This window comes from Brachycentrus maculatus, unplaced genomic scaffold (assembly GCF_059751285.1).
Source record: "Brachycentrus maculatus isolate JH-2025_06_01 unplaced genomic scaffold, ASM5975128v1 h1tg000108l, whole genome shotgun sequence".
NCBI lineage: Eukaryota > Metazoa > Arthropoda > Insecta > Trichoptera > Brachycentridae > Brachycentrus > Brachycentrus maculatus.
The window spans coordinates 811,724-821,261 of record NW_028280861.1 but is presented as its reverse complement, the minus strand read 5'-3'; positions in this window follow the sequence as shown (position 1 = coordinate 821,261).

The following is a 9,538-nucleotide window of genomic DNA, read 5'->3' as shown; positions in this document are numbered from 1 at the left end:
CGCAGTGTTATCTTGATCGTTTACACATGAAGGAAAGGTGATCACCCCTCCGCTTCAGGTACCAGTCCAGGGTAATATTGAATAAATATTACAGTGAAAAAATCACTAATATTTATTTAACCCCCCTGGGAATCGAACCCGGGACCTCCAGAACGGTAGCCGAGCGTGCTGACCATTACACTACGGAGGCGGAGGCGACACACAAACCGATAATGACGTCATCTTAATTTTGCACCTATCCCCGCTCTCTGATTGGCCGATATGGGTCAGAAGGCAAGGTCCATGAGTATAGCGGAATTTGAAATACAACGTTGTTTTTAAGTATTTTTTCAGCAGGGTTTTCAAGTATATAAATATTTTTAACAATAAAACCCACAATTTGGATTCCGATTGAGTATTTATTTTAAAATCTTATAAAATAGGAGCTGGCGGATTTTGAAAGTAGGTGACACAATTATAAACAAACTTAAAAATATTGCGCATTTTTCATCCTTCAAAAATTAAATCATTTTTTTAAAGTTTTTTTTCAAATGTAATGTAAATATATTCACAAAAAATTCATGCATTATCTATCATTAAAATAATTTTCTTGGATAAGTAGCACATTTTATAAAACTTAACAAAATAAAACAATAACATTTTTTAACCTATTTTATTTTTAAGTACTCCTTTCCAACCGGTTTCGATAAGCACCTTGTCATCTTCGGGGATGGATATGTACTAAAAACCTAAAACTGTGAAATATTTTCAAAACTCCTTTATCCAGCCTACTCACTGAATCGACTGTGAATATTTCACGGTTTTTAGTTTAGTATGTTTATTCATCCCTGAAGATGACAAGGAGCTTGTCAAAGTCGGTTGGAGAAAAGTTGCAAAATTAAAAGTGGTTCAGATTAAAATCGTGACCACTTCCTTCCAAAATGCTCTATAACCAAAATGAATTGTAACCTAATTTATTTGTAATCTAAGAGACATGATTTGTAACCATATATAATTTGTAACCTTGATGATTTGTAACCAAAGTGATTTGTAACCGAGATGATTTGTAACCGAGATGATTTGTAACCGAGATGATTAGTAACCGAGATGATTTGTAACCGAGATGACTTGTAACCGAGGTGATTTGTAACCAAGATGATTTGTAACCGAAAAGTTATATTCGAGGCATATTTTAGGTGTATATTATTTGTATAAAGAGGCTTGCTTAGCTGTAATATTTCATACTATTTTAATATAATTCATCCATTCCAATTGACGGTGGAAAGCAAAAATGACTTAAGTGCGCTTGGCAAAATATTCAAGTTGTTTCTGACGAGGCGTTTCTACGTGCTGACCTTTTAAAATCAAAATAAAAGAGGTTTGAGGTGTGTTTTCGAATGGGACTTAAGTCCTTTTTGCGCTACACCGTCGAATGTCAATCACCCCGTCATGCATTCTGCCTTTGTGAAAATTCGCTTTTCTAGCAATATTACAGTTCACCCATACGTGTACGAACTCTGAGTGTAACTCGTAACGGCTTTGGGTAAAACCCGGGTAATGTAACCGATGCCGGGTGAAACTCGTTGTAATTGTAAACTTGCTGTGTACCACTTGAAACTGTGTATATAACATTGTGTCATATTGTAATTGTACATTGTTTAATACGTAACGTGTTGAGTGATGCTCGCTGTTTACGAAGGCAATCGAATTTGAGTTAAACTCGTGTTTTTGATTATCATTGGGTAAATTAAAGTAAATATCATTATTTTTGCTGTTTTTGATATTCAGTACCAGCTTGTTAATCCGAATATAAATCATGCGTGTTTTGTTCGGATTACTGAGGAGATTTTTGAGAAAAATGAGAGAAAAAAAAAGCAAATTTCACTTTTTCAAAATGCTCTTTTTTCTAAATTTTTCTTTAGGTACTGAATGAATCATTTAATTGTTTTATTTACCGTTTTATTTCATTTAACTACTGTTTTGTTTTGACATTGTATAGTGTATGCGACAGTGCATTGAATTGATGCAGTGTTATCTTGTCTCAGTCGATTTTCTAACTGGTTTATCATCACTGTAAATAAATACTAAGATTGTTTAAAAAAATATAATATGTATGAAGAAATTGGATTTTTCTTTGGCTGTTTTATTATATCAGTATTAATTTACGACTAACATACAAATAAATTCCAAAAAAAGTGATTAATAAAAAATTATATATATATATATATATATATATATATATATATATATATATATATATATATATATATATATATATATATATATACACCCCTGGACAAAAAAATTTACGAGTCCTCAAAAAAACTAAAATTGACACATAATGAATTATTCTTGATATTTAATTAGTTTTTTTTGTATTGTTTGACATATGTGATGACTACTCGTTACTTCAAGGTTAAAATAAAAGATCCTACTCATGAATTGTACTTGGAAATTGCCATTATATACCAGGTATCAGATTACCCGAACCTTAGAGACCCATAACGGTTCATTTATGGTCGAGCGTTTGTAATGAAATAATAAAAGACATGTTTTTTTTCAATTCATATTTAAGAAGTAGGTTCTATTCGCTTTATTTTAAATTAAGGTATTTTACATTAAAACATATTTATAACATTTAAAAATATTTAATACTTAGTGAATTCACCTTTATTTTTTATAACATGTAAAATTCTATTATTTAACGAAGCGTAAAGCGAATCTAAAATTTCTGAAGTTATTTCTTCTTCCCAAACTTGAATCAAGTTTCTTTTTAATTCCTCAATGTTTTTTGATTTTTTTTTCCGACTTTTTTCTTCATAATAGCCCATAAATTTTCTATCGGGTTCAAATCAGGACTATTCCCGGGCCACGTCATCGATTTTAAGCCAATTTTATCCTTGAATTCATTGATCTGTAAAAAAAACAATAAATTATTTATCAAGTGGTCACAAAATGCATTAAAAAAATAAATATTTGTACTCACAGTGCGGGCTCTATGGCACGGCGTAGAATCGTCCTGAAAAATCGGGTCCGCGGTATACTGCGTAATGTCCTCAATTGTTGGAATAAGATGGTTTTTCAACACTTTTTTGTACTGGATGGCATTCATCGTACCTTGTACAAAATTTAGAGGTCCCAAACCGCACGCTGTCATGCACCCCCAAATCATGACGTAGGGTGAATGTTTAACGGTTCGAGTGACGCACGACGGATGATATCTTTCCCCAGGTTTTCGTCGAACTATCTTTATGCCGTCTGGACCAAAAAGGTTGAATTTTGATTCATCGGAGAAAATAACATTTTGCCAATCCTCCAAGGTCCAATTCTGGTGCTCCTTCGCCCAATCCAGTCTAGCCTTCTTCATTTTGTTCGTCAGTAATGGTTTCTTTGCGGGTCTTCGTGCTTGGAAACCATGCTCCAACAGCCGCCTGGACACTGTTTTTACTGAAAATGTTGATGTGCTGGTAGACTGCACCTCTGCGTGTATTTCAGATGCCGTTAAAAATCGATCGCGCATAACAATTTTTTTTATTAAGCGATCATCTCGGGCAGATGTCACGCGCCCCCGTCCGCTTCCTTTTTTCCGTTCTATGGATCCAGTTTCTTGGAATTTTTTTAATAAAAACCTCACTGCATCTTCTGAATACCCAACTCGACGAGATATTTCACAATTAGATATGTTTTGTTGCGACAATGTGATTATTTTGGATTTTATCGCAATCGACATTTTCTTTGCACTTTTCATGATTGTTGTGTTATGTTCACTCAAACGCGGGTAAAACAAGACTGTTTGAGACATTTTTAAATATAAATATTGTAGAAAGGTGACACATAGTGTCCTTAATTTATCGAACAAAAGAAAGAGGTATCAAAAAAGGATTTCTTAGAAAAAGAGTTAAGTAAAGTCAAGGCGTGCGGTAGCAGGTAAACTCGTAAATTTTTTTGTCCTGCGGTGTATATAAAATAAAATAAAATAAATAAAACCCTTATCCGCACCCCAATGGTGCATAGGGCACTGCTTCATATGAACACAGTGTTATCTTGATCGTTTACACACGAAGGAAAGGTGATCAGCCCTCCGCTTCAGGTACCAGTCCAGGGTAATATTGAATAAATATTACAGTGAAAAAATCACATATATTTATTTTACCCCCCTGGGAATCGAACCCGGGACCTCCAGAACGGTAGCCGAGCGTGCTGACCATTACACTACAGAGGCGGACAATATAAATAATTTTTATAATTTTTTCTGAAATCACTTTTTCTGAAATTTATTCGTATGAGAGATGTAGAAAATTACAAATTACTGTTATGCATTGTCAAATGAATCTCACATCCTTATTTTCTTCTTTTCACCATGTTATTTTAAAGTTATATAAAGTAAAACCTATTAGCAATGGAGATAAGGAACATACCCCTTAGAGACCAAAAAACAAACCAATGTCCAAAAGGGAAAAGTCCAAGGTAACAGTTGTGACTCAAAGAATCGCGGAACGCATGTGGAACTGGGCAGGTCATGTGGTACGTATATCTGAAGATAGATGGAGGAAGCAGGTGCTGGCCTGGAGGCATAGAAGCGTGGGTAGGCCGCAGACAAGATGGTCCGATGGCATTAGAAATGTGGCGGGCCCACACTGGAAGAGAGTCACGTCCAACAGACAACTGTTCAAGCCCAAGAGGGAGGGGTCTGTTCAATACTGGACTCAAGAAGAAGGCTGAAATAAGTAAGTATTAAAACAGCTTACTTACATTTCTTGCCTATATCCAGTGCCCTAAACACCATTGGTCGCAGATAAAATAAAGGAATGAGGCGTTGAATGAAATGATGGTTTGCAAAAGGTTGTGTGTAAATAAAACCAGTATTGAATGAGTTTAACAATATTTTTATTTTTGGATATGTGACGTTTCTTAATGTGTGAATAAATTAATAAAATACATACATACCTATATATATAAATATATATATATATATATATATATATATATATATATATATATATATATATATATATATTTGATTATGCATTTTTATCAATTGTTGCGCAGTACGATGGATAATCCTGAAATCATCCGGAGCATTGGTCTGTATGTTCCCGATAGTTAGCTAAGACAGCGTCGACATAGATAGTTTCCCATTCCTATACACAGGACCAACCTGCCGATGGATATGCCAGTAGCAAGAGCTACCGCTATGTTGAACATTATTACATTGGATGTTGATCTGTTCCATGTGTCCGAAGGAGTTTTCCGAAGCGGGATTCTTCTACACCTTGAATATTGTTTGTTATGTATATATTATATATATGTGTGTGTATAAATATATTTTATTAAATTATTCACACAGCTTAAAAATGGGATTTCAACAATTGCTAGACCTCTACGACAATCAATATTATACAAAAAATGACAATATAAACGTATAAAAGAAACTTATTTATATATCTACATTCTATACAAGTTAAATAATTTACTCGGTTACTTTAAAATAATTTTATACATAAAGCCGGTTATAAATAATTAATTTTGGGAAATATTCTGACCTGGGTCATTTTTAGCGTCAAAAATTGACATACTTTTTGACACTAAAAAGACATGATTTTTGACACTAAAAACATTATTTTTGACACTGTAAAATAATGATCTTTACAGTGTGAAAACTATTGTTTTTTTTTTTAGTTTAATTGTTGAGTATTTTATCTTTTTATAAAATACAATATAACGTCAAATTTGATTTATAAAACGTCTTATTTGTTTTGTAAAACTTCTAATTTGGTTCGTAAAACGTCAAATTTGTTGTGAAAATAATATATTGTTAAAAATGAGCGATACGTCGACACAAACACATATAAATTTTATTAAGAAAACAGTCAGCTATACTAATGTGCAAAGGCAAATAGCCGCAAGTAAAAACAGCAGTAGTTTTGAGATAAATGAGTTTATAATTGACTATAAATGAAGCTTTTTGCTAAAATATGTATCAAATTAATACAATTTTGCGGCTATTTGGATAATGAATATCTCGGCAAAGGAAAGAGATAGTGCAAAATCTGTGATTGTATATGTGTGTCGCCTACTTTCAAAATCCGCCAGATCCAATTTTATAAGATTTTAAATTAATAACTTTATCGGAGGGCCAATTGTGGGTTATTATTTAAAATATTTATACATTTGAAAACCCTGCTAAAAAATACTTAAAAACAGCGTTGTATTTCAAATACCGCTATATTCTTGAAACTTGCATTCTGACCCATATCGGCCAATCAGAAAGCGGGGATAGGTAAAAAATTCAGATGATGTCATTATCAGTTTGTGTCTTGTGTTTTTTTTAGTACTGAAAAAAAAAATGAAAAAATTCTCTATTTCATTATATTTTTTCTAAAGATAGACAAATCTTTGAAGTATAAATGTTACCCGGAGAATTTTACATTTTTTGTAAAATCGACTTACATGGATCTGGCGGATTTTGAATGTAGGGGACACATGATAAAGACCAGCTATGAGCCAATGAATGCTTTGAGCCATGTTACGCCAAACAGACACAACTTGAGTTACGGCTAGTTGCCTTTACACATTAGTATAGCTGACAAGAATCGTTCTACTGTATTTTACAATTTTTCATCTTACGAAATTCCTGCGATGAAATTATAAAAAATCTTAATTTCTATAAGTCTTGAGATTTTATAAATTGGAGTACATTTCTTTCTAAGTACGTATCGTATTTTAAAAACTTATTTTTCTTACAATTACGCTATAGATTTTTCCTACATTACAGAATATTTTTATGATTTGTCAGAGTATGAGGTGTATTTTATAATCGTAAACATTTTTGGCTATGTTTTTTTTACCGAGTGAGTGTTTGCGGATGGAAAAGACTCGCTTCAAAATATCGTCGTTTCAAATTATACACTTAAAAATAAAATTGCTTAAATATATCACATTTTTGTATTTTCGTATTAGTATGAAGCAGGTGTAAAAATTTATACAGCGTTAAATGAAAAATGATCGCTTCTTCTCTTTCTAACGCTTTCCTGCGTCTAATGATGCATAAGGCACTGCGTCATAATTGAGCAGTGTTGTCTTGATCGTTAAATATATGGAGGAAAAGTGATCAACCATACGCGCTGGTATTAGAGTGAAAATTTCATTTATATATATATATATATATATATATATATATATATATATATATATATATATATATATATATATATATATATAAAATTATCATAATAAATGATCAAAATAACACTCTTTCAATACAACACAGTGCCCTGTGCACCATTGGAAATGAATAAGGGTTAAAAGAAGAATATAATGACCAAGTGTCTAAAACTATAGACCCTTTCGTCTTGCCTTTCTTGATTTTTACAGCCTATATAAAATTAAATTCAATCGTTTGTGACAGACATTAGAAATACCTAATTACAATGTACAATAATACTAAACAGTAAAATGTATGTACAATTGCTTATGTATAACGTGTAATTATATACAAATCACTAGAGGAAACACTATTTATATATATGTATATTATATACACAGTACGTGGCACCACAAAAATCTATTACAGTGAAACCTCTCACGAGTCATTAGAAAGAAGCAAATAAAAAAGGGAAAAAGTTTCCCTTTTTTTCTCCCTTCCCGGTGTTGTGTACCTAGTACACATTGCTTCTAATAACCATGAATATCTCTATAAATATAATAAATACAAGGCTAAGATTTTAGGTATCCCTCCATAACATATTTACGCATTCATTTAAAAAATAATATTGATAATAATCAGAATTTATCGGGTACATCGGAGGTATTTTGTGAATATCGGAAACAAATTCGCGTATAAACAGCGCGTGAAGAGTGTACAGGAAACGCAACACTATATTCGCATCTCAATCTTGCATACTTGCACTGTGTAAGCGCGAGGAGCTCAAAGCTCAATGTTCTCAGTCTTCTCCGGCTAGCAGCTAGCGCCGCTAGTGGCAGTAGCTCTTGGGCTCGCTACTAAAGCGGACCTATGCTTGTTCCGTGAGCGTTGCCAGATGGTTTTTTGATGTTTTCAGCAAATAAATCTACATTATTATAATTTTTTTATAATTGATTGAGGGGATTAGCTATGAATGTCCGTATTTTTCCGATTTAAAAATGCTAGTTTTTTATTGTGTAGTGACTACCCAACACCGGAATGCGTGTTTTTATTTAAGGGAAAGGTAAATGATTGACATTTCGCATAATGAGTATCATTCTGTTGTTACAAGTCTTGTTCGTTATGAGAGATTCCACTGTTTTTACAATCTATTACATATAAAGTTATACAATTCAGTTGAAACAGTATTAGAGGCCTTAACACATTCTTGTGCGTAGAACACAGCTCTCGTGTCCATACAAATAATGCAAACACAATAGTCATGTGTATGTTTCCCCCTATGGATTGAATGGAAAATATAACAGCTTCAGAAATTGTGGAAAATGATAAGCGTAACATAAAGGGTCCGCCAAATAACTTTTTTTTTTCAAAAACAGGGCGCAAAACATCGAGTGTAGCTTCGGCTGTGTGGCACGTAGCGCCGTCCTGTTGAAACCAAATGTTGCCAATATCCTCCTCTTCAATTTTTGTGAACAAAAATCCGTTCAACATGGCCCGATAACGATCGCCATTGACTGTAACGGCCACTCCTTGCTCATTTTCAAAGAAAAATGGCCCAATTATGCCTCTGGATCAAAATCCGCACCAAACAGTGACTCGTTTTGGGTGTACCGGCTTTTCAATGTATGCGTGCGGGTTTTCTGTGCCCCAAATACGACAATTTTGCTTGTTTACATACCCGCCAAGATCAAAATGAGCTTCATCCGAAAAGATGATTTTTTTGGCAAAATCGGCATCTTCTGTAAGTCGATCGCAGGCCCACTCAGCGAAGCGAAAACGCATTGGATGGTCAGTTGGCTTCAACTCCTGAACCAATTGGACTTTGTATGGCGTCATACCAAGGTCTTTATGCAAAATTCGTCTCAATGATGTCTCCGAAATGTTCAATTGTTGAGAACGACGGTGAATTGATGTTGATGGCGCTTCACGCACACTTTCTGCCACAACATCGATATTCTCGGGTGTACGCACTGTTTTTGGCTTTTCACGCTTTGGTTTATCGATGAGGATGCCAGTTTCTTTCACTTTTTTCACAAGATAACGAACATACGGAGCTGACGGTGCTTCTCTTCTTCCAAAAACCGTACGCAATTTTCGCACACATTCTGCAACATTACCATGATTTTCAAAGTAATGTCGCAATATTTCCCAGCGTTGTTCAAGCGTATACACAACCATATTCGCTCAGCGGAAGGATAAAACTAATTATCTGTCAAATCAGACATGAGCTAAGTGTTACCATTCACGAAATAAGCACTAGTTGAAAAAAAAAACTTTAGATGGCGGACCCTATATATGCTTGAGTTTATGTAAGCTTTTGGTGCAGGTGAGTCATAGTGGGCTGTTCAATTAACACATTGTTTGCGGGAAATGCTCAAAAGCGTCTTTTCCATACTGTTGGTAGAGAGCGGGAGA